The sequence below is a fragment of the Labrus bergylta genome, chromosome 21 (genome assembly GCF_963930695.1).
Source record: "Labrus bergylta chromosome 21, fLabBer1.1, whole genome shotgun sequence".
NCBI classification, from domain to species: domain Eukaryota; kingdom Metazoa; phylum Chordata; class Actinopteri; order Labriformes; family Labridae; genus Labrus; species Labrus bergylta.
Genome location: NC_089215.1, coordinates 3307172 through 3334755, shown reverse-complemented (window position 1 = coordinate 3334755; position 27584 = coordinate 3307172). Strand labels below are relative to the sequence as shown.

General features: G+C 41.5%; 1 protein-coding gene across 1 annotated transcript in view; it reads right to left on the bottom strand.

The window, feature by feature from the left end:
- thrab (thyroid hormone receptor alpha b) overlaps nt 1–27584 on the bottom strand; it is a 174410-nt gene that overhangs the window by 127562 nt on the left and 19264 nt on the right. The window contains exon 2 of the mRNA XM_065949342.1: nt 20546–20630. The gene's annotated coding sequence lies outside the window, so the exon portion shown is untranslated. The remainder of the gene's footprint in view (nt 1–20545; nt 20631–27584) is intronic.

The window sequence follows — 27584 nt, the reverse complement described above, 5'->3', positions numbered from 1 at the left end:
TCGAGAGAATTTGAGCTGTTTAAACACAGCGTGCTATTCAAAGACACAAAGTCAACAACCACAACAGGCCCGGAGGACATTCTGCGGTACTTGGCGTGAATACATCAGTGCCTTAAATGTTAAGTCGCAGAACATCTAGAGGGCTTCAAACTGTCTGATGCAACAGCTTCAACTGCGATGTAAGAGGCATCACTGAAGCCATGCCGTTCTGTTTTTAAAAAACTTCATCAATCTGACTTTTTTTTCCACTTCCTGTTTGAAAATGGGGTTATTGTTTGGTTATCCTCCACATTAAATAATATTAGTGGTCAAAATTGCGAGCAAGTTTTTCGGTATGTCCTGGCACTAGAATCACACCGGAAATATTTCTTATTTCATATATTTTATGCAGCCTGACACATCAAAAAAACACTTTCTTCAAAGTAGCGGAGTCATTTTGGGTTTATTCAGCTGCAAAGTTAGCGCTGAAAAAGTGAATGCTAAAAGAAGCTAAGGTTATCAGGATGAAAGGAATATTAGATCAGCAGTTTTAAGAGTTGTTAGTTCAGTTTTTAATTCATGGTCACTATTTGTTTGGTGTCGCTGGGCAGCTACATTTTGCTAGCTACATCTAGCAGAAGGTTAAAATCCATATTATTGATTTAGTGTGGAAAGTTTTGAATATGACAAACATGCTAGCACAGAGGGGTATTTTTGTTTGTTTTTGCCTTGCAGAGAGCTTTAAATTAGCATGGGGTGGTGGTTGCAAAGCATGCTAACACTTTTCATGATAAATAAGAGTGAGAGATATTGAGAGCTGTTATTTCTACCTTCATGTTATGGCCACCAGTTGCCCTGGATGTAGCTAGCAAGCTTTGTACAGTAGGAAGTTGTTGTCCACATTCTCCGTCCCGCCCGCAACGCTTTGAATTTGTCAATTGTTTCACCAACTGGGGGAAGCGTCAATGAGCACAACACCAGACCTCTTTGAAAAGCTGAATAAATTGGGGATGCGGGCGGTGATTCAGAGCTCAGAAAACAGACTTTCTTTGTGCGCAAAGCCAACAAACAAACAAACACACTTCTATAAGCAGCGGCTGTATAGGGCCGAGAGACAGGAGATCAAATGGGACAACTTCTAATGCCATAATGACGGGGGAAAATGTGATTCCTAAACAAGTTAGAAAGGGGATTGTTACTCATGTTTGGCTTCCAACGTAGACCCCGCTGGGCTTGGACTGGATAAACACATTGCCGTTTACATTCACTGTAAATTGATTGGGAACAGAGGGGGCTGATGGGTGGATTAGGACAGCTTTAGACGTTGAAAACAGAAACCAGGATCACTTCACTGTAACAAAGGATGTGCTTCGAAAGAAGACTTGTGATGTCCAAAGCTCTTCCAACCATACAAACTCAGTTTTTCAATCCCCTGGAGCCTAAATATGTTTGAAGCTATTGTGAAACGCTAAATTAATGCACAGCCATATAGAGCCACGTGTATTAACAGGATTGGGACCCCATTGAAATTATGGTAATTATAATCTCCATGCTTTTTTGTCTTTTTGTTGTCCTCCATTTTGATGCCTGGGGATTATTTATGATGTTTTTTTTTTTTTTTTTATGAATGCAGATGATAAAAGTTGTCATCAAACTGCACTTTAAGTGCTTACAGGTGCAATTCTGCAGTGACGCGATGCACAAGAAGCAGGGAAAGTATCAGGATCCTGTTTTCAACATGACAAGTGAGAGCTAGTCCCTGCTGTGAATATGCAAGGCACACATCGGCACTGCACATGTGTTCAGAGGAGCCACCAAACTGAGAATCCAAAACAGACCAAAACTACAATGGACGACCAGAGATACAGAGGGAAGAACAACTCAAGGGAGGAGGGGGTTGAGGTCGGCGCCGCGGCCAAACTCACTATATCACCGGGGTAATGTGCAGCAGGCCTGTCATCCGAGCATCTCACACATGCATTAAAAACAGCTCCATACACGCTAGCTTTATGTATATGAATCCACATAAAAGCAGATCTGTAAGAGCGACAGTGTGTTGACAGAGCTCTGCAGATCTGAGCATTGCAGCGCACCAGTGCAGTGAATCAATTAAAGGCAGTTTGTCAATCAGTACGGATGTGATGCATTGGAGAGAAAAGCAGAGACTGAGTCGATGGGAAAATGAGAAAACAGGGTCACACAGAGGTAGAGGGAATAGCAGACGAGTCACAGGGGGAAAGCAATACTCTATTCGACTGCATGCCTTGGGCTCCAGGAGACAACATCTGTAGAGCAAATTTCTTTCCATGCCCCTGTGTGTGTGTTTTTTTTTTTTTTTGCACCAAAAAGAAGAAAGGCAAAGCAAGGAGGACCCGGTTAAGAGGGAGTCCTGCCACATGCATAGAGATATGCACGATAAGATTCATGTACAAGCTCTTTCTGAGGGCTCTATGATCTCTGAATTTTAGAAAATGTTTTCTTTCCTTAAAAGCAAAACATTGTAAAACCTCTAAATAGTAACTCTGTGGAATCTCCTTGTGGCCTTGCTTTAAAAAAGGATGCATTTCAGAATACGCTTTGTAGTTTTTGGGAAATGTAGCACACTTTCTACAATGTGCTGCTTGTAAAAAACCCGGGGAAGCACTTACTTCCTTCGCACTGTGAATATATGGGGGGTATCTGAGATTGCAAAGGGATTTAGATGATGCTGAGATTACATTTATTCGGAGGGGAAATTAATCCAATTACTTTTCAGCTACACTGTGATGCAATTTCATAATTTGTTGAACTTGAAAGTTTTGGATTCTTGAACAATACAAGGTTCTGAGAGAAAAAGAGATTTTTCAGGGGGTTGAGGGAAGGTTTAAAAAAATGTACAGTTATGGGGTTTGAAAGGTTTAGTTATATGAAAACTAGAGGGGAGTTGAAATGTCAGGCATAAGACACATACCTAACAAAAAAACGTACCTCTCTGATGGACTAGTTTCTTCTGCCTGGCAACTGAAGTGAACGTTTGATTTAAATATATATATTTAGCCTTTGTTTTGGTAAATGTTAAATGGTCTTGAGCTTGTAAAACACTTTTCTAGTCTTCTGACAACTCAAAACACTTTTTACATCCAGTCACACCTACCTGTTCCCACACATTCACAAACTGATCGTAGAAGCTTCCATGCAAAGTGTCCATCAGAAGTAATTTATCACATTCACACATTTACACACCGCTGACACAGCAGGTGCATCACTACTTTGTACTCTTTAATACTTTAATTAGGACACTGAAACTTTCCTGGAAACTTTGGCTGAATTCTGGATACTTCAACTTTATTCTGGACCATTTGACTTTGTCTACATTTAGGCTTTTCTCACAGCATTTGAAAGTTAGAAAACGACAGACATGGACAAGGAGCAGTCTATCTCAACAGTGAGCATATGTACTCTGGACAGGTCCCCCTTCCCTGGGGTCAACATGTGGGGTGACAGACGCGGAGCGAGGGGGCCCAGGGTGCTGCAGCAGCCTGTAGTTCATTTAGAATTTTTGAACTGGAGCCAAAATTCCTGAAGGAACACAGTAAGAGGGGGGGGGGGGGGGGGGGCTATAAAAACCAGTTCAGGCTTGGGGTATTAAAAAAAAGTCTGAGAGAGAAAAAAAAAGGGTATGTGGTGAATATAAAATAGCTGGGTGTGTGTGTGTGTGTGTGTGTGTGTGTGTGTGTGTGTGTGTGTATGTGTGTGTGTGCAGACATGCTGGTGTTGCTATGGTGAAACTGGATTCTGAGAATGGAGGGGAACGGCAGAATTCCAAAAGGGAACGCTGGGGGTGCAGTGTGTGTATGGAGCCAAACCATTGCTCTACACATGCACGTGTGTGTGTGTGTGTGTGTGTGTGTGTGTGTGTGTGTGTGTGTGTGTGTGTGTGTGTGTGTGTGTGTGTGTGTGTGTGTGTGTGTGTGTGTGTGTGTGTGTGTACCTCTGTGTGTTGTACCGGAGTTATAAAGGACATTTGAAGGAGTTTTATGGAGGAACAACACAAGACAAAATAACGGTGCAGACAGAAGATCGGGGTCAAGGATGAGTGCGAGAGGAAAGGAGGTGAACTGAGGGAACAGAAGAGACAAAGAATGGAGGAAAAACAAGGTCATAAAGCAGGTTACTGTGCTGTTTAAAGAGGGCTGGATGTCAGCTGAGGATTTCGCCTCTTCAAAGCAGTGAAAGAAATGGACACGGGGGGAAAGGGGGCATGCAGGATGCCTTACCATGCTGGATGGACCTGTCTTTGGGTTAATGCCATTAACTGTTACAGATTGGATGTAACCTCCTGGTTTCACCCTAGAGCACTTAAAACCTAAATCCACCATTCTTAGGAACCAGATGAAATAATTAACCCATTTCCCAGTTGATTTTTTTTTTTAACCTTACTAGACATTTTACTTATTAATTTCCCAGTCTTTATTCAATCAGAATGGTGTATTCCCATTTTGAGTGAACTAAACTGTTCTGTAAGGCACTGTACTGCATGCATTAGGGCATGGCTTCCTGTGTTCACTAACTTGCCAACCAGAAAAAAAAAAAGGTGAAGCAATGCATACCCAACATGTGGTCCAAATTTAGACACTCTGGCTCAAATAAAACAAGATGGCGGTGGCCAAAATACCAAAGTTAAGGCTTCATTGGGCTGACAAAACCAATGGGTGATGTTATGAAGGCTACGTTCAAACATTTGATACATTCTTTGGTGGATGTACATGAATAAAATGCTAAACATGGAGTTATTTCATATTACATTCTCTACATCAGATTTCTTGGAAAAGGCTGATGAAGGAACCAGCACTACCCTCGCTTCATTCATGTTTAACGTGTGGTGCAACCTCGGGGCTGAATGTCTTTTGAAGAATAGATTTTTGAATTTTAAAAAGCCAGCTTCACTTTTTGACATTCTGTAATGAAGGCCTCAGATGTTGCATTGCTTTTTTCATGCGTCGATGTAAAGTGAGAGGTTGCAGCAGGTCTACCAGTGAAGGAGTTACAGTTCTCCTCAACTGTCCTTATGGATTTCACCTGTGAGGCTAAGCAAACACTGCTCCCCTGCCTCCATCCATCCATCCATGTAATCTCCCATTATGATCTACTGGATCGGAGGGCAAACAATTTGTTTGAGAACCTACAAAACTCCCCTTCCTTTGAATGATTCACCCCACCACTGGGTTAAGACCACTCTCAGCTCTCTTGTTCAGCCGTCAGACTTTGCAAAGTCTCCGACCTCTCTGCCGCAGTTTAGGCTGTAACTTTAAAAACATTTATCTGCTCCCTTATGTATTTCTACAACTGTATACAAAGAATGAAAACTATCACATGCAGGATAAGACATGTACTGATGATATCTTAAACCCTGCTGCTACATTATAACGAGCCACAGTGCTAATGCTAACTTTATGTGTTCTGTCTCTTTAAATCTGTTGAGAATCACATTAAAAATGTCGGTCACAGTTACCATCTTGACGATAAGAGTTCAAAATCTTGTATGAAGAAACTCTCTGACAGCTTCGATTTCAAATGCTTTGACATGAGCTCTGATATTTTTTGGGGAAATTTGGGAGGCCATGGACGTTCGTTCCTCACTATGTAAGTATAAGTACATTTATTTTAATTTAAGTTGCATGCAGCTGTTCCCTTTTTACTTTTTAAAATCCACCAATGAAAACGCTGATGCTCAAATGTCTTCATCTGTATTATTTATCATTTTGCTTTCGCATTGCTTACGTTCTGTTAAATATGGCCGCTCACTGGTGAGTCTGTTGGCGTCCATGTTACTTGTAGTCATGTTCTCCCGACTTGACCACCTGACCTCTTAGCGTGCAGTGGCCTGACCTCCCCATGTTGGAAGAAGAGCTAATGAGCACCACTTGAGGGCAGCTCTTTTCAAACTGGGTCTGACTGTCCTTGATCAGTCCATCATGCATGCATACTGGATTTGGGCGTTTCCGAGGGTCGGTTTTGGATTGGGTCCAAACCCCAATCCTTCAAAAGTCACCTGAATTCTGAATGAAACTAACCTTGAAAGCGTATCATTTAACAAGTTTGAACACTAATGGGTTTAACACAAACCCATTTGTTGTTTTAGACACACTGATAAACATTAGTTATATTAGTAGTCACACAAATCTGCGGTGGACCTCCCTGATGGTGTCAGATGTGGTTTAAGTCAGAGACACTTTACATATTTCACCGTACGCTGCACCCCTGATGAAATCATAAATACATCACGCCTTGAAACCCAAACCGTGACCCAAATACAAACACATAAATCTAGAGTGAATCTGAGAATACTGCTCCTTTTAATTCAGGTCTTGGTTGGACACTCTTGTGCACCTGAGTGTTGGTTTCTTTAGCTCAGTCTGGACTTGCACTCACTCTGACTGAGTGTTCAAACAGGAGCCGGCTTGGTGAGTCTGTTTTGCTCCAAGCCCCCCTTTTTTTCTTCCTCTTTATCAGCACCTTCTATTTATAGCACCTTTACTGCAGCGGCTCAGCTCAGTACAGTATGTTCCACAAAACACAGGCCTCGGCTGACCACATCCCCAGGCATGCCTCTGCAGTCGTCTCTCACTGCTGCATGCATGAGCGTATGGAGAGCGTAGGAATTATCCTGACAAGAGGAGGCGCACACACACACACACTTAGATGCATGCATAAATGGACTCACACAGCCTACACACACACATTAACAGAGAACACACAGACACTAATAAAAACACAAGGATGCTCTCAGAGACGCCACACAAGGACACACAAACCCATTCAGAGAAACAAACAGACAAGGATACACACATATAGAGCTAAATATATCAAGCATTGTAAACATGGTCACACAGACAGATGAAGAGGCAGCATTTAATGGCAGAGAAGCACAACTTAGAAGCAACAAATTACACAAGCTTTGAAAGCATGCTTCTATCTGTTCTCACAGATTTGTATCTTGGCTTTTAGTAAGTGAGAAGTAATGCTTTTTACTTGTTGGAGCAGGCGGCCTTTGCTTGTTATTCTCAGTAATAACTTAAAGGCAGAGGCAAAGAATCCCAGAGGAAAGGGGGAGTACGAGTCTCTGATTGAGCAGGAAGTTTGCCAAGAGGAAATCCTGGACCGACTCTCGAGCCATGGGTGAGAGCGCTGTTTGGCCTTTGCCATTGTAGAAAGGACGGGAAACTGGAATAACATGCACTAAACGGGCGCATGTAGAGTCGAACCTGTGACCTGTGTGTTTCAGGATTTGCCTCTGAAGGTACCTGGTTTGCTGATGGAGCCAAACCAGCAACCTGTGTGTTGTTTAAAGCCAGTGAGCATAAACTTTACTTCACATATCTTTAAATCTATAACTGAGAAAAAAATCACTGATTCCAGTTTCTTGGAGGGGACTGGAAGATTTTGTTACCAAATATCTTTCTTATTTAACTGTTACTCAACTAATCTTGCAGTTATGGAATATTTTGGATATTTTTACAGACTAAATATTTATTCGCCTAATCCAGTCTGTAATAAGCAGATTTTGTAATAATTAAAATGTTTGTTGGTTGCAGCCGATGCATTGCACAAAGTATTGAACAAAGAAAGCTTTCTCTCTTTAACCCCACATGCACAACAAGAGCCGAAGTCATGCTCTGAAAGCTGAGCTTCTGACTCCCGAGGCGCGATTCATTTGATACATTACAAATCATTTTTATTTCAGCCCGGAGTTCACTGCACCACAGGTGCAAAGGTGCACTCGCTGCTAAATAGAGAAACATCTGGATTTGTGTCTAAATAATATCAACCTTCTTCTCTTCTTGTTACGCTCAATGACAAATGATTAACACTAAGGAGCTGCCAGAGACAGGGTAAGACTGAGGCCATGTATAAAGAGTGCAAAGGTTTTCTGTGATTATTGCGGCACTCTTTATCTCTCCTTTGACTTCATGCAACACACAGATAAAGCAAAACAACACAAGTCCACGTGTAAATAATTGTAATCAGGTTGTTTAACTGGAGTGTGTGAGGTGAAATGATACCAAAGAGCATGAAAGTATTCAAAAAAGAAACAAGAGGGTTTTTTTTTTTCCAACTTGCAGGCCTCTCTGACAATCGGCCAAATGCTGTAGAGAGTTTCTAACAGCACGCACGCACACGCACGCGCGCACGCACACACACACGCACACACGCACGGGCAGGTGTGTGAAACCACACTGGCACTGCTTCAGCTAAGCTAACCTTGACAGACTTGGCAGAGGTTCCACACACCAGGTGCTTTGCCAAAAGGCACGGGGCAATTTATGTAATAGAGATAACACCTCAGCTGGCAGCGTAGAACGAGATCAAACAAACACAAAGGGAAAGGAAACAACAGAGTAAACAACGTACCCAGTGTTTGCACAGAGTTTAAAAATAAAGTAGGATACTAATATGTTTTTAAGCTCCCTCCGCCTCCATCATCACAGTTACACCCTCACCCCCCTATACTTTTCTATTCCAGGTGTTTTCAAACTAAATACTCTCCGTTAGTTGAATGATCCATTGCATTGGAAAAGTCTCAAAGCTTTAAAGAACCTTCTTTTCTTTTTTTAAGGTTATTTTTTGGGCTTTTTGCCTTTAATTGGATAGGGCAGTTGTAGAGTGGCAGGACATGTTGGATGATTGTCATGACAACGAGGACATGCACCAAACAGTGTCAGGGTCAGGAGTCAAACCTGCAACCTGCGTCTGCTCCAGCAACTTAAGCATCTCTAGTAATCTCCAAATAATTCAGGCATTTTCCAAACATTAGAAAATCATCAGTTAAATAGATACTGCAAGCGTTTTGGACAGTGTACAAAAAAGGGCAAAGATGAGTATTCAAATATATTGATGGCACAAAGTGAGGCTCTTCCAGCCAGTTGGGACTAATGCGTTTTGATTAGATGAGTCATACTTGTGCTCTCAGTCCAGGCTTCTGTATCTGTTATCATTAATAATCACACTCAGTTAATGTTCAGCCAACTGTCAGGTTCAATGAAACAAGAGGTGAGAATGTGATCAAACTTGATAATCAGTCTGTAAAACTCTACTAGACTTGTGGCCACAGTGTCAGAGGGGAATTATCCTGATATAGCTCGAGCTCAACATGGCATGTTGAAACCGGCCCGACAGCTTACAGAAATGCATCTTTAATGAGAAGGTGCAGAGCATGGTTCACTGATCTGGAATTCATCCTCATACAGTACAAAAGGTAGACTGGAGCTCTCTCTCTCTCTGTCTCTCTCTCTGTCTCTCTCCATTTTGGATAACATTCATTTAAGTATTCTGTGCATGTTTGTGCATGCGGGGAAGTGGTCTCATAAATCCACTTTATTAAATGGCTTGATTCTTTCCTTGTCCTGTCTTTAATAGTGTGCACAAAGTGTGCCTTGAAAACTCTCGCACACAGTTGCGTGAAACTCAAACCAGACTGAGCTAAGTGTCGTAGTAGAGCTTGCAGTCTGGACCACGTGGAGAGCCACAAGAGTGACCAGTGTATGAAGCCAGCCAGCGATTCTGACCCCAGGCGTTAAATACTCTTCCCCGTCTTTGGAGTCCTCCAAAGTTCACTTTATTTCTGTGGCAGAGGAGTAGGAGCGAGCCGGGAGGACTGAAATATTTGCGGCCTGACAACAAAAGAGATGGAATGCCTACCCTAAACTGGTTAACGCTGCCCACCACCACCACTCAGAAGCCATTTCTGTTCTTTTTTTCCCCCTCAAGTGTCAAATTTCTTCTCTTCTTTGTGTTTTTTCCCCCTACATCTCTTTATGTCTTTGCCCCCTCCAGGAATAGAAGTCTGGTCTTCATTATGGATAAATTCACTGTATCCAGAGCTTTTCTAACCATGTTTATAGCAATTTGGGCGTAGTAAACATGCCAACTACAGTTACAGAGGCTTTTGCTTTTAGACTCAGAGAGGTGGCCACAAAGAGAGACTTCCTCAGGCAGAAGAGAGGTTGAACATTTTTCCCACAGAAGACATTTTCTTCTCTGACAACACTCGAAAGACTTTGAAAGCTCAAATGGTGAAAAATCTTACAAGGACATTTGGCCATCAAATTTAAACTACAGATTTTATTTCTCACAAGACCATTGAAACCATTTTACTTGAATTCTAAGCCACAAGTGTTGTAAGAAAGCTAACAGTAACATCAACCGTTATAGTTAGCTCGATTTGGTGAAAGTAAACTTTAAGTGTTTTAGATGGTGTGACTTAGCATTCAGCCAATTCCTAGCTTGAATCAACTAATAAATGCCAACATAACTGTAAGCTAATTAGCATTACCCTAATAACACTACCCTATTAAATGGTAGCGTTAGCCATAAAGTGGCTGAATGCTAACGCTAGCTCTTGTTACTTTGCTGTTTGGAGCTAATGGGCTAGCAAGTCCTGTGGACATATCTCACAGTTTCTTATTGGTTCACTTATTAAGTACCAATGTTAGCATCTTTCCTAACTTACATTATTGTTAGCTGATCTGTCAAATGATCATTAGTAGTTGACAGTACTATAAGCTAGGAATCTGAGCCTTGCCTATTGTATCATGCAACACTGATGTTAAAAGTGGAAGTGACTGAATGGTACTGTTAGCTGTTTGTTTTTAATACATCTTATTGGTTCACTCATTAGGTACCAAAAGCTAAGTCACAATAGCTAATATTAGCAATAGCTATGATGATGATATTAGGCAGGATTCTGGGACTTTCTTGTTGTACTGTGCAACACTGTGCAATAGTAGTGTTATACAGGAAATGGCTGAATGCTTATGTTTGCAGTAAGTAGCTAATGGTTGAACAAATCCTGTGGGACAAAGGGCCATATGTTAAGCTAAAACAACACGTTTGTTAACTCTTTAGCAAACAGCATAGAAGTCGTATTACATACAATATGTTTCTATTCAATTTCTGTTTAATTTATTTCTAACTAGCATTGCTGTTTGCTAGCAAACAAACATGTACAAATGTACACTTTGACAATCATATTAACGTCATTGAACCCTGTTAGCTAGGAAGAGGTTGAATGCTAACATTAGCTGTTGTCTGACTGAAGTTAGTGAGATTTCACTTATGTTGTTTGAACCTGAAAACGGCTCCATGTCCCTTCTGATTTCAGAATTATGTCTTTCAAATTGCAGTTCATGAAGCAGGGAAATGATTGTAATTTGTGTTTAAGTGAATTACAAATCTGAACTATAGAATTACAACATCACAGCAGCTTTCTAAATGTACACATGGGTTTTGACGTTGGAGGGAAACTGCTCAGTCATCCCCTTTAAGTAGGATGACTGAGCAGTAACTCATCAAGCCCTCGACTCTGGTTGAGTTTTCCTGAGAGTGCACTATCAGATCCACAGATACATACACACCACTATATAAAGCCATAAAGTGAACTCCCCCCAGTATAGAACTATATGAGCCAGCATGTTCTTACATGTCCTCCTCCTGAGCGTGAGCGGCACAACGACCCACTTTCTCTGCAACTAAGACGTACTGTACAGTCCCACTTATCCACCCTGATGTGTTGCTCATTAAACTTGTAAACCAGCAGCATTTTTCTGTCCTCAGCCCGGGGTAAAAGACACTGTGAGGTCTTGGTCTGTGCCATACATGCTGACTTTATCTATAATCCTATGCAGCTGAACTCGGGCCGGGAGAGCAAACACAGCAAGGGCAGTGTTAAACAAGAAAAAAGGCGTCTGGTGGGTCGAGTACTTTGAACCTGTTCTCTCTTTTTTTCCACGTGAAAGGCGGTGCAGCGGCAGCCTGGCCTGTACATTACATACAGCATATTATGTGGCGGGGGGTCAACTGTTAGAGCAGCGACTTGTGTTCATATCACTCCTGGCTGCACCTGTTCTGCGCCTCAACTGACACTGCCTCGGGGGAAAATTAAGGAAGGGAGGAGGGGGAGACACGCAAGGAGAGGAAGAGGCAGAGAGAGCGATGAAGAATTCTGGTAGAACTTATATCTAACATAAACACAGCTGTGGTACACAACAGCTTTAGATCCTTCTTTATTAGCAGCAGACAAGTGACTCAGACATGTGGCCAGGTTGTTTAGCATCAAATCTTACAGAGAAGGATAAACAAGGGTTCATCGGGCTCTGGTCACATGATCAAGCACATCAAAAAACACACTGAATCTGATACTGACAAAGTTTGGATACAAGTATAAATGCTGGAAAATCCTAAGTTGAATGCAGCGTTTAAATTTTAAAATCTGTTTATGCATTCGTTTTTATCTGTGAATGAATGTTTAATCGTCCATTTCCGAGGACGTGTCGGAAATAATGCATCAGAATGATTTTGGTGACTTTCTGATGAAAGGGCCGTGCCTACTTCCTATGCCTATAGTCGATGATATTTGCTCTCACAACAAAGGGAATCCGTCCTCACCTGAAAGTTTGTTTCAACACTTCAAAGCGGCGCGGCATCGACAGCAGAGCCAGTTATTCAAATCCATTACCAACAGTCAACTCCGGTGTAATTTAGCCGCCATGATCACAGAGTTTTTCAAAAATGAGGTTTCTATTTGAAGGCATCAAACTGTTTGAATGTTTCAATCTCATTCCTTAACAACGAATATCTGTTCTTTTATTTCATAGACCTTGTCCCCCTAAGATTTGTTTCAATTTGAGCAAAATTAGAAGATCATTCTAGAGCCTGACCGATTAATCTGCCAGCCGATAATATTGGCCGATTTTGGGTCAACATATCGGGCTCATAGTACACATTTGTGTAAATGGAATAAACAAATGACCTTGATCTGTGCTGGTATTTTCCCACAATCCATAACTGCACATCAGAGGACGCTGGTATGAATGTTTTTTTTGTCACAGTCATCAGTCAGGGTGTCAGATAGTGACAGATATATGGGTTGCTTTGAAGTTCAGTGAAAACGGGAAGAACTTGTTGAACTAAGATGCCAGTGACGACACTTACAAATAATAGACCAGGACAGAAAAGCCAACTAGCGATGACACGTCTTTATGTCAAATCCCTTACTGACATTTGGCTAAATTGAAACATATGTTTGATTTGTCACTTTATTTCCTCGGTTGATGGATCAGTAATTGTAAACATAAGGTCTGGATGATATTCAATGTTGTGTTCAATTACAATTCTGGCTTTCTATCACTTAAGAAATGACAGACAGAACTAAAATATGGTCAAATTTTGTTCTGCATGATGATGATGATGATGATGTGCATCAGCAAACACATCACCACTGATTCAGGGAGACAGCAGAGAACAACCAACCCTAAACATCACAGGGAGATGACTCTTTGTCAAATTAGAATCTATTTAGCAGAATCAAACATTGAAAATCCCCTTTCAGACACTGTCTTATCTGTTATTGGTCAAAAGTTCAGTCCAAAGGAATTTGTTTCTACTTTGAGAAGCTTGACATTTTTTTATGTCTTGCATGTTTTCTGGAAAATTGCAGGACTTGAACACTGAATCCATTTATGAAAATTTTCATGTAGTAGTTTCAATCATCTGGTCATCGTCAGTGCTCTGTATACACACACAGTCAGAACACAGAGAGCCTTTACAACAGATACAAACACATGAATGGATTGTGACACAAGTTATCAAACAGTCAGCCGTGATGAGGTCACAGCATCTATGTATCATTTACTTCCACATTAGATGTCCGAGCACACCCTGTAATTAAAAAAAAAGAAAAAGCTAAATGAAATAATCCCTGTACAGCTCACTAACATGTAACTGCCAACTAAAGTTCAAAGCACAGCAGCAGAGTGATAACTGCTGACTCCAGGTAGCGGTTAAACATCTCTGTGGCTTTAATTATCTTGATGACAATCTATGCAAACATCCTGCCATCTCACGTCAAGCTGTAGGGCCGTAGGTAAACACAAGATATGAATCATATCATGCACACACAGAACTGCGAAGCTGCAGGGCTTCAGAAACGGCCGGTCTATTATGTAAACACGGTAAAATGTCAGAGCATCAAGAGAGTGTCAGACAAACAGTCACTGCAGGGGAAACGGGATCGCCCAGACAAACTTGTGAACTCAGAACATTGTGTCCAGTCTGGGTTGCAGAAAGAAGTCATTCTTTGTGAGTTTGAAACTGTATCACACTCGATACAATCATATCTGTTTCACACCGTGATATCCAGTTGGCGGTCTGACAGGAGCTCCCTCAGTAGCTGCATGATAAGGAATTCATTGATAGAACTGAAGCACAGATGTAACTTCAGTAAACATTGATCACAGGTAACAAACAAGTGTCAAAGGCGGAGACTTTCATTTCTAGTGCATGCATCCGAGCTGTCTTCTAACCACAAGTAATGAGTTTACTACTCCGGTCTCCAACAACTTCCTTTCTGACATGTTCTGAAATATACATTTGCATAGAAGTGATGACACAAACTTCTCCCACAGAAGTTGAAAATGATACTTTAAAAAGACATCTGCAGACAAGCAATACAGCTGTGTAGCCTCTCCCATTAGCTGCTGAAGATTTCAAATAAATAGGTCAGGGTTGAAGGAACGTGCAGCTTCTTTATTTTGGTTGTGAACTGAGAGTCCTGGAAGGATTTCTGATTCTTGTATGAAGCTTCAACAAATCACTTAAACAGACTTTAAGGTCTGGTGGAAGTTTTTGCCCAAGACTGCTTCATCTTCATGGCAGATTTCATGAGCCTACATCAGATGTATCAGAAACGGTGAGTCATTTAGTCCGATAACTGACACCAAGAGGAAAGGATGTGGGATATCTCACCGCAGACAGAATAATAGTATGTTTAAAGTAGTTTAGAGGTAGTGTTGCTGCCTATACATGGTCAATCAAGCAATCATTTTTATTCATATAAAGTGCCCGATCAACGTGTTTCAGTTGAATTTCAAGCAAAAAATTTAAAAATTAACCTCAAATGCTGCATTACACATGCTACCATTGTTAAAGACCAACTGCATTATATAAACTGATTCATGCTAATTGTATTTAAAAGAATGCTGACAACACAAAATCTAAACAGTTGAAAACAGATCACCTTTGGAAACTCAAAACGTCATTAAAGGAAATCTTTTATACTCACTTTCACCGATAATTATGATACCTATTGAGTCATGTTGTGAGATGTGTAGCTCAAAAACATCCTTCTTTATCTGATACTGGCGTCAGGAAAAGACATGATTTCATCCTCTGACTGAAACGGTTCATATTAGCTACTGTCTCTTTAAGGCGCCTCGTCCGCACGTGCCCACTTTCCTACGATTGGCCAGCTAATTTGAGTGAGCTTATGGGGGTGTGTGTGTGTGTGTGTGTGTGTGTGTGTGTGTGTGTGTGTGTGTGTGTGTGTGTGTGTGTGTGTGTGTGTGTGTGTGTGTGTGTGTGTGTGTGTGTGTGTGTTGGCAGAACCTAACATCAGGTTCTGGACAAGTCTCGAGAACTGCTCATAAAGTCTCGTTCAGAGCAGCAGGAAACATTGTTCGGGGATGACGCCAACAACTGTGTATCTTGTGTTTTAAAAAAACTATGCAGAGGTTGAGTATGGACATCCAACATCATAACATTATATTTACAAATGGATCACTTTGGAGTATCTCCTTTAAGCTTCATCATAACACACTGAAGCACCAACCAACGGCAGTTCATCACAAACACAACCTCGAGGAGCTATAAGCATCATAATCAGGAACCTGACATCACACCACAAACACTTTCTACTCTCTGCCAACTGTGGTTTTTGAGTTCTCCGTCTGACCCCAGACAGGGGGCGTCTTCAGTGCCCGAGCTGCTCATCTGATGTGATTGCATGAGAGTGAATGAAATAACAGAGTATCAACAAAAAAAAAGAGGAACAGGTTTAGTGTTTTGCTGAGAGGATGCTAAAACCACTTCCGTTCAGTGAATGAGAGAGCTGTCCAAGAAACCACACAGTTTCATAAAATACCACCCACTCGTTTTCTGTGATGCTGCAACCTAACATTACAGCTGGATCTTGTTTATCCTGCACTGCTATCAAATCATACAGTGGAAAGCAGAGATTGATATCCCATCACAACAAACGGGCTGGAAAGGCAGGTAAAGTAAAGAGGCAAACTGGTGCCAATGTGGAAGTGCATAAAACTGCAGTTCCTCTTGAGGCAAAAAAACCCCAAATAATCCTCATTAGGTCGCATATTAAAATGCCAGTTTTTACAGCAGAAATAAACATGTTTACATTTCCATCAATATAGTATCAATAGCTCGTTTCTTTATTGGGAAAACAGAATGGGGTGACATATCCATACTGATGATATTTACGCCCAAGTGGGGAGAGGTGAACATGTTGTAGCTGTTTGCCCAGAGGCTTAAAGACCACCTCAGCATCTCCTGCCTCGATTGATCAAAAGTTAGGCTGAGATAACATTTCCAATATGGCGACTGCCATCGTTTGGCTTCATAACGCCTCTTCAGAAACCAATGGGTGACATCACTTAGACCACGTCCATGTTTTCTGCAGCCTGTGGGGTAAAGCAACTCATTGCAGTATTAAGAGAAAGTAGGCCGACCACCAGATGACAAACTAATTATGCAGGAATTAGCCAGTGTCACAATTCCGTTATGTTTCCTCACTTCCTGGAAAGGTCACTTAGCTGCATGCCAATTAATCCCGGGCTTCTTTTGCAAAGTGAAGCTAATATTGCTGATACTCCATTCAGTCTAGACACGAGGCAGGTTATTAAGTTTGTTTATTGATTACCCAGAAGACTGCTTACTCAAATGTCACAAACGGAGAAGGAGACAGCATTAATGCATCTACATCTTTCTGACTGTAATGGTTTCATTTGAAATGTCACCGTGTCTCCCTCAGCAGCGCATTAACGCTCATAAAGCTTAGAGCTCTTCCGGTTAGTGCCGGGCAGAGCTTGAATGGCCATATGAGAACTTCAATTCATTCAGATTGAAATTGAGGTTTAGTTCGGGGGGGCGAGGGGGGGAGCTGTCCAAAAGCGTGCGCTGGGATTACCCAGGGCCAGGTGGTGAGTCAAACTGTCGGAGAATAAAAGTGAATCAACGTCTGGCTCCCTGCCCACTCACAGTTTGTCCGACCTGCTCTGGATGGCCGCAGCGCTCCCTGTTTGGAGATAAATGTCAGCAGAGCTCAGAGATAATCTTAGTATGAATTTAAATGTGTGTGAGCGTGTGTGTCGGCACGCATGTGGATGTTTGTACATGTTTGTCCATTTGATTATGTGTGTCTGGTTGGTTTTTGTGTCCAGGTGGGGGGGAGGGGGGGTTGTGTTTGTGAGTATGCGTGCTGGAGCGGTTCTCCTGATGGGCATGACAGCTGTGCAGGGAGACACTCGGCTCGTTCTATTTCCCATCTGAGAAGCACGAGGGCGGGATGTTTGCGTCCCTGCAGCCCTGCTCACCTCTCATCCTTGTGACAGCAGCTACTTGGTTTTGATCCATGTACTAGCATGTTTATAAGGGAGGAGGATGACTGCTAATGCTAATATTTTCTGCACACAACGGGTTTGAGGCCCTTTTCACTTTTTTGGGATCTTCTTGTTCTTACATCAGCAAAGACTCATCAAACAGAAACACACACAGCAGCAGACAGCTGGCACTAACAGCCACTTCCTCTGGTTAAACTTACAAATGACAGCAGATATGATCAGCTGTGGCGGATAAATGTCAAATGATGTGAGGCTGCAAATATAGATCTGCACAGATACATGAAGCTGTGACTGCACAGAGGAGGGTGTAAAACCTTGAAACACCAAACACAACATCAAAAGAAGTTAGCAGTGATGACGGCCTCAGGACAGATAGTTTAATCAAGTCCTTAGAATGAAGAAAAGGTTTTATGAATAAGGATGTAACGCTGCCTTTAATTCGATTAAAGGACAATTAAAGAATATTCTCTGCCTCCTCATGTGGGGCTCGTTATTGGTGACTTAGCAAATAGTGCAAAAGAACATCTGCACAAAGCGACAGCATTTGAAAGCTCACATTTCACATGAGACGTCACAACTCAATCAATGCATTTATAGGAGTGACATGCCAGCGGATGTCTCTCTGATCACCTGCAGAGCCATGTCAGACGCTACTCACAACAAACTCAAGGGGAGCGAGGGCTGGTGACAGTCAGACGATCTCAGATGGCACATTTATGCAGAAACAATGAAAGCAGGTTGCAAGTATAACTCTGTAGTCCTGTTTTGTTTGTAGAAGATGAATGGATTAGCCATTTCCTTCCCCCCCCTTTTTTTGTTGCACTGATTTGCTTCGCTTAACAGCCAATCAGAGTGATTCATGTGATCAAAGAGCCATCGCTGCTTCAAAATGCTAACTTCACTAAAAGAGCACAGACTAGGGCTAATAGGAAACTCAACACAACATCCAAAGTGGCTGATGGAACTGACATATCAAGACCTTTATGTGTAGTCGCTGGTTGCAGGCTCACACCAATGTTCTGGTTGGGACTCCCCGCAGAAAGCCATGTTAACGGTATAAAAAAAGCCTGATGATTGTCTAGAGACAACACCTCTGAGGGTTGGAGGATGTGCAGCCCAGAGAAACATGTTCCTGGTTTGAGAAAACCTGCCGGAGGGTGAAAATGAAACTTGGCTGTGTGCAGGCAGGTGAGCTGTGCCAAGGAGAGTTGGCTACAGTACCAAACGTCTAATATTAGAATTCTTCTGCAGTGCATGTTCAACAAGTCCAACCCAGTGGTGAAGTCTCCTATGATAAAACAATGAATGTCGACGATTGAGGGCGTGTCGTACAAAACTATTTAGATCTTATCACTCGTTGGTTTTCTTCAGATTTGAGACTCGATGTGGAAAAAGATCCTCATCGAAATAATAACCAAAAGCAAGAAAGAAACACCTGTTAGTGAATCATATCTACAGCTGTTTCTACAGCAATGATTCTTTTACATACTTTATATCATAGATGCTTTTCCTCCCCTTTCCAGGTTGTAAATAAAGCTTCTGATATGTCAGACTGCCTATAAAAACTGCCTCTGCCTTCTCGAACAGCAAATCTTCTATTTACTCTGAAATATTTGTTGTTTGAGGACTATTTTGGATTCAGTGATAAGGTTGTCAAAATTCTCGATTCATCCATACTTTTTTTATACCACCCTTTTTTAACGGATACAATCTCTGTTATTTTAAATTGCAAAAAAAAAAAAAAAAACATCCACAAACCATTGGTAACATTTCAGTAGCGAGACATTGCCAATGTTGTTGTACAATTTAAACATTGATTTTTGGGCTTTCTGTGCCTTTAATGGAGAGATAGGTCAGTGGATAGAGTCGGAAATCATGGAGAGAGAGAGTATAGGGAATGACATGCGGGATGTGGGATTTGAACCTGGGCCGCCCGCTTGGAGGACCACAGCCTAGATACATGGGATGAGCGCAAAAACCACTGCGCCACCAACGTCCCCATTGTTGTTGTACAATTTAGACAGGTTGCAGGGACTTCCCCTGTAGTCTATGGTACTTAAGAACAAGAAATTATCCAATCTTGGGGGGCCTAGGACTTCTGTTTTTGTTGCCATGGTATCAAAACAGGTATCATATCTTCTGATTTTCATCAGTATTATATCTAAGCTTACAATTCAGGTAATTAGATAACCCTATTCATTAAAACATCACTGTCAGAACTAAACCCTGACTGAATCTGCTCTATCCTGCTTCACATGTGTTCATGCCCAGTGCAGAGCTAGACCTGGAGAATCCATATAAAGCCTGGAAAAAAAAACAATATGTGAAGAGAACTGCTGAGAAGCCAAAAGGTGTGAGCTGTCAGTAAGGCACAGCATGTAAGCCCGGCGGGTTAGCGTCGATGAAGAAGGGGAAAGTGCAAGTTAAACACTGAACAAGATAGAGCTCTCGGGGAAAGCGTTTCTTTGTTTTCTTTTGATTTCTCCGTCCTACACTGGAGAACAAGGAAGTGGACGAGTTTATCTCTGCTGCTCAGAGCTGAGGGAGGATATATCATGATGGATCCTTAAACACATTATCTCACAGATTTTTCTAAAAAGAAGAGGCTATGTGATGATGTGAATATGCAAAGTTTCCCGACATGCAATTTGATTAGTAAATGAGTGCTGGTACATCACCTAAACCTGTTGTCTATTTATGTCACACTTCGGGGGGGGGGGGGAAGCTGCAGCTTGTGACATTTGGATATTGCAGTATTCCATATTGCATTTTTGATCATTTTCCAAATGACGCAGCCATCATGCCGGGCCGATAGGGAGCTGCACATATGTGCTGTATAGCTCAGATGTACTATGCTGTACATACAGGATCTACTGCTGACACCACATTTGATATCTGCACCTGTGGAAATTAGACACTGTGTTCCAGCGTGGAAAAATAAAACCAACCCCACACCACCCAGACATTCTATAGACTGCGTGACACTATGGAGGTATCACTGTAACTATACACCCATTGATGTAGGTTCACAGTTAATCAATGTGTGCAGAAACAGCAACATTGAGTGACTTAACGGCAGAACTGTCAACCTGCTAGAGGTGAGCACAAACACGTCTTACCTTAGGAGTCACTTTGGTTATCTTCACCTCAGAGGTTCTTTACATTTGATGCAGGCGTTCACCTCGGTGTAGATCTCACAGAAATCTGAAAGAAGAGAAGACAATCTGTGAATCCTTCACATCTTTGACAAAACAAAAAAAGAATCCCAGCAGGCCAAACACTCCACAGGCGTACAAAATGATCCCGCGAGACAGGGGTTAGCCAAAATCCAAAGATAGACGCAGCCCTGCAAGAGGGAAATCCACATGGCCACTGATGCATGAGAGCACTGCAAAGTCAGGGATGACATGGGAGGAGTCTCAAGGTTCAAGGAAAATAGAAATCCCTGGAGGAGGTGCAAGGTTTTTTCTTGTCAATGCAAACTGATGTTAGATTTTCATGTGACCAGCTTACCACTAAAAGGCTTAGTAGTCTAATCCTTTAGCCAAATGAAGTGTCTAACTTAAGGCTTAGGCTGGCAACGGGAATCAAAGGGAGTTTATAGTATGAACCTTTGCTAGACTTTCAAAAGGCCAGGACTACACTCTGCATCAGTTCAGGAATGCAGTGATGGCGAGGTGGAAAGGTATTTCTCTTTCTGGATACTTTTACTCTGCAATGCAACAAGAGCTATTGCTAACAGCAGAGGTGCTACGATAAAGGAAAAGTTCAAGGCCGGTTAAAGACAGCGTGGCCTATTATTTAGACTCATCTGTCAAATCAGGATGTCACAATCCTGGAAGTCAAAGTGGATAATTAGCAGTCACACCTCATCAAATGCCATCAAGGTGAGGGTGACAAATGCATTTGTGAATTTGTGAATTGGTTTTAAATGTCATGTAGATCGTTGCAGAGGAGGAGCATGCATGTGTGACAAGCTGGCAAAGTAACCTTCACTGAAACAAAAGTAAACCTTCACTGAGCCATCAGTTGAGATCAAAATGGGGCGCTGGTGGTGCAATGTGTGCGCCCCATGTATGGACGGCCCAGGTTCAAAACCCAGCCTGTGGCTCAGATCAAAATAATCCACAACTATTCGATTTGTCATAATGCCAGAATCACCGATTTAATACTGTCAGCGCCACGCTCAGGGTCCGAAATTAACACCCGCCAAGCGCCAAATACGGGTAGATTTTCCGTTTGGCGAGTACTTTTCAGAGGGCTATCCGCCACAGGGCGGGTAAATGTTTGATCAAAAAGTCATAAAAAACTATGCTATAAGTATTCATCGTGTTTGATGTAGCCTAGCTGCAGCTTCTTTTCCCTGCTCCTCTCTCTGCTGTCATGACTGTCTGTGAGCATCGCGGGGCACGCTGAGACACACCAACATACACTGCAGCGCAAAAGCACGCACACACACACCGGAGCGCCAGCCACCACGCGCACCTGTTTACTTCTAGTGGTGAAGCACTGGAGAACACTCGGGAACACACGTGATCCGGTCGACAAACCGGGGTTTGGAACTACTGCCTACAAATAATATATTAAGAAAAAAATAAAGGCAAGCAAATATTTTTTTTTTTCAATTTCTCAATTTCCTGATCAGATGACATCGAATCGATCAAGTCTGTGACTTAAATGTATTATTGATTAAAGAAAACATAATGCCTTCTCAATTAAATGTGCTGTAATGTGTGTAGGACACAAAAACAAAATTTGATATTTTGGCCGGTAAAAAAATATGTTTGGCCGGTGAATTTTTTCATCTACCTGCCACCTTGGCCGGTGAGTCAAAAAGTTAATTTCGGACCCTGGCCACGCTCTAATGGTGCCGTTTGCCGCCACTCTAATCAATTCTCCTGAGTCTCCGGAGCGTTCCACCAGAGCCACAACGCTCTTAAGAGCTCGCTGCAAGCATGCATGAAGCTGGACAGAAAAGGTCAAGCCAAATAAAGGCTTCACCATTATTCTACTATCATTAAGTAATCTATCAAATCATCAATCCAATCACATCAACTTGAATTTCTCATCTGTGTACTCTTTAATCTCTGGGACTTAGTTGTAATGTTTCTGTGTTTGTTTCTGTGCATGACATAATTGATTATTTGTCTGTCGTTCATGAAATTGTTTTCACTCCAGCCGTGGACCAAAATAGCACACGCTATCATTAGGTTAGTGTACCGGATCATTCTCCCAGGTTGTTGTATCATCATCTGATGACACTCAGCCAAGTAGCACCATGACACTGTCACCTTTCCAGCAGACTTGGCAGGCGGTGAACATCAAGCCCCACCCACCTCACGTCGAGGAGATAATTAATTGATTCCTCTTGGATGCACACACGGCACCTGAGTCAGCATTGTGCACAGTGCTCATAGAGGTGTCTGGTTTTACTTGTTCTTTTCTGATTCAGTGAAAATGTGACTCTTTCCTACTTGTAGAAGTATTGAGACTGGACATCAGTTTATTAAACCCAGCTGGTTGGTGTTATCATTTCAATGTTCTGCTCCAGGAGTTTACAGTTTACTGGTTCTTGCACAATTTCAAGAAATATTAAGCACCAACCAAAAATGTTTTCTTCTCTTAGTGCAGGAACATTTACATTGTGAGAGAAAATTGCCTTAAAAGGCAACCCCTCAGATCCATATTAAGACTTTGAAAAGCTTCAAGCAATATTATTTTTTTAGTAATACAGACAACTTAAATTTAATCATATTGATATCAGATTCTGGCGTTGACAACTTTATAACACTGCTGAACAAATAAGCAGTTTGAACCCTGCTGATCCAGTCCAATGATCTGGTTGTGATCTCCTCCTCAACATTCTAGTTGTGTTTTATTTAGAGTCTTTAAGTGTTTTACACTCGTTATGGTTTATACATTAATGTGTACATTTCAGAACATCATTGATTTGTAGTGTTGTAGTCAAGACCACACTAGCCGAAACCGAGACATACCCCAGACCAGAGTGCTCCGAGGCCGAGACAAGACCAAGACATTTAGGGGTTGAGACCAAGACAAGACCATAAATTTCAGTGAAAAATCCTCATCTTGTGTGAAGAGGGCGTGTCACTCACTCAGAATGTAACACCAAGGTTGGGCCGTAACCAGGGGATAAAAATCTAATTATGAATGAACTGAAGTTATTTGTTCTTTTAGAAAGGGCTCGTTTTCCTTCTAATCACAGTGAGGACTTAGGAAAATAGCCTTTCAGTGGTGGTCTTGATTAAAAAACCCGGAGTCCATCCAGTTTGAGTGTCGAGACCAAGACTGACTTCCAGTACTGCAACACTATTTATTTCTATATTGTGTTGGAAGTCAGATGAACAGATAAAAGTAGTTAGAGGATAAAACACATGCAATGGGATACATTGCATAGAGATATTTCATTTAAAATCAAATCCACCAGGAGGAGGGTTAATGAAGGTTATATTTGAGCATTATAAACCTCAAGAGAAAGGAACATATCTGCACACATCAGGTCTAAGGTGAAGTACTCAGCTAAATGTGTCTTTGATCAATACCAGCACTGGTTTGTTTCCATCACTGGCTCTGGTGATTCAGTGTGGCCATGCATCTGATTCCCGGGCTAATCCATATGCTAAGCCTGCTCTCAGCCACTCGGGGAGGGATAAATATGCATCGACACAGGCGGGACAGATAAGAGGGCCAGCTGCTTGAGGGCAGGGTCAACCCTGACAGCACTCATCTACAGTATATGTTCTGTGTTTTTAATTTAAAAAGACTAGAGAGCGGAACAGGTTAGCGTTGCAAGTAGGGAAACATGCATTAAGGATTCAGTGCTGCTGTGAGGCAACATCTGAAAAGCCTCTTACTCAGTGCCGGGGCGGAGTATCGTAACCTAAATACTTTTGTGGTAAAGGAGCGAAATGTATCCCAAACAAAAGCTGTTGGGGTTATAAAAGTCTGTGGCCGGATTCCTAATCTTCTTTTCTTTTACTTTGATCAAATAGGTCCTGATTTGAACAAAAAAAAAGTGTGTTATAGAAGTGAAGCTTGTGTATTTCCACAACAGTTATCACCAAATATAAGGGCTCTAAGAAAACCAAAAACAGCACACTTCCACGTTCTATTACTCACATATTCTACCAGCACTCTGGAAGAAATGTAATAAAACTCAGCCCTATTCTGCACCCCATCTAGAATCATTGCAGTATACATTTATGCACTCGCACCACATTTGTCTTGGTGACGCTGATATGGGTGTCTGTGTGTTTCTACAGCCTTCAAACAATCACTTAAGTAAAGCTCATTACTTCAGTCATTTGTCTAAGCAAATGTAAGATAAGCGGGGAAAATGAGATCACATGAGATAGCTCAGGGAGATGCTCAGTTTATCAAAATTACCACAGACCGCCACAGAGACAAGTTAGTGCTCGCAGAAAACAAATGAGAAAATAAACACACTTATCAGCCGCTCAGAAAGAAAGATGGAGGAGCAGGAAACCTTAAACGCTGCTCTCCCTTCGAGCCCTGACGAGAGAGAGCGAGAGACTGAATGATTTTGTTTTTCAATGTAACGATCTACACATGAGAACCCGTCTTGTGACTTGCTTTAGTGCACAACAACACACTGCAGCAACATTAGGTCAAAGCGTGATTTTAAGGTTAAACAGATGGTTTATACAGATTAAGGTATAGGGACCACGCTAAGGTTTTAAAAGAAATGAAAGGAAATTAGATGTTCAGTGAAGCCCAGTTTCAACTCTCTGACCACTGACCACATGGACCACAGGAAGGGAAAAACATCTCTCACCGGGCAGGTGACGGAGTACTCTATTAGCCTGATGATCTTTTACAGAAGTTTGAATATTACAAGTACTCTCAATAAAATATCTAAATTATTTAAAAAAGGACTAAACCAACTTTATGTTGAGTTCTTACATCACCATAAATATTTCCAACAGTCATCCATGCCAGAGAAATTCTTAACTCCATAGTTGTAACGGGACGTGTCTTGTAGTGGCGGCCACCATGATATAGCCGCCATGACAGACACAAAATATTTACAGTTGCCGTGGAAACACAGCAGGAAATGCCACTGAAAGCTGCCGTATTGTTGCTGTGTTGTGTAAATTATACTCGGACACATCGTCGGTAAACATATTCTCTTCCTCAGGTCGGTTTTGGCTGTTCGTCTTCACTAAGGTCTAGTGGAGTTCCTTTTCATCGAGGGGGGGGGGGGGGGGGGGGGGCTTTATGTCATCCTCATTGTTATGCTTTTATTGAGTCTAATTATCACAAACAAGAAACATTGTTTAATCCATTGGTGTGATATTTATTTTTTCCCTCCCTGTGTTATTTACGCTAAGCTAGGCTATCTACGTCCTGACTCCAGTCCCAAAAGAAAGCACATTTCAATTGAGATAAATTGCTAAGTGTTGATACTATTCTCTGGAAGAGGCTTTGAATAATGGGCTTTAAATAGCCACTGTGCAACCCCGTGATTGGAATGACAAATACGTGAACCTTGAACCTTTATGTAGCTAAGCTAGCAAGCTCCTGTAATCTGTCTGAAGACACATAATGTGCTTTTCTGCCACCGTGTAGTGTGACTGAGTTCAAAGCATCTGAAGCCCTTTTTACCCACAGATACTCACAGAGGACACAATCATCTGTCAAACAGCTAACATTTAACAGGGTCACAAAATGTCATGTTTTAAGACGGCAAGCCCTGAAGGACAATCATAAGAATCCAACAGTCAGAGAATATTTTCTTATCAGACGGGACACGGAGGATGTGAGTGAGAATTAATGGACAGGATGAAGGAATGTCTGTTACTGGCAGCGTTCTTGGTGAGATTGATGCTTCATTGGACGCAGCCATCTGTTGAACTTTTACGAGAGAAAAGAGTTCACGTTCAAGGGCTAACAGCTGAATCCACAGCCAATGTTGACTCACTCTAAAACGCTCATAGTCAAAATAAAAGCCCACTAGACTGTTAGAGTTTTATACATACAAGAAAGTTTTTCTTAGGGCTGTCAAACAATCAAAACTTTTATTCACGATGAATCACTTTTTTGGAAGTCCATTTATTTACATTTCAGAATAAAAATTGTTGGGCTTTTATTTTGAAATGTCTTAAACTGAGAGTACTTTACTCGCTGTTTAAGTTCAACCCTGCTTTTATTTTGAAATAAAGTAAGAACCTTCTGGTAGTTCATTAACTTAAAAAGGAACTTGTTTCAGATCAAAAACTAAATATGAACAGCTCAAAGGAACGATAACAAAGAGAAATGTGTGATGTCATAAGGTGGATATAACTTTGGACTTGTCAGCTGAGCAGTCTGAGAGTTTATTAATGTCAAAGGTGCAGCAGGGTCTGCAGGGAGACACTGTGGATGACTATCTATGGTGCCCATAAAGGGTCAAAATAGCATGCAAACTAGTTTTTAAATGTATTTACAATGTGGCCCCTGAACATCTCTCCAGATATGTTCAAAGACAGGAGAGTGACAGGGTGGATCAAAGAAAGATATTGGTAACAGATGTTTTTCTTTCCCTAACATTGATATCGGTATTGGCCTCAAATGCCTCATCGGTCAGGCCATATTGTAACATCATAACATTGTTTAAAAAAATTCAAATACTGTATTGTTGATATATGACTACTAATATCCTCTTCATTGTAAACTTTAAACAACAAGTACCAGTGTGCTAATTCAATCCAAACAAGAGAACGTTTCATTTTTTGTCTTTTCTAATGTAAATCTGTTTTAAATGAAGTATTGTCTCCGTCTTTCCCCCGAGTGTGACAGAGTACGTCTAACAAATTACGATGCCCATCCTGCAGACTTAATCTTTACGGCTGACTTCAAGTAATAATCTCCACAATATAAAATAAATCATTCTTGTAAGACGACAGCGACGGCTACCATTGTTAATCTTTTTAGACAAATGTGACGTTTGGGATGGAACCGTCGTATCAAAAGCAACGTCAAGCTTTTGAAATGGAACTGGACCAAAATAACGATAGCTGTCTTAAAGCGAAAGTATGATTAGCTTAGCATGCATTTTCAACCTTTTTTTCTTCAATTGCTGCAAGAAAAACATGTTTGAAAATATGTTTTAACACTTACAAATCATATTCGTCTTCA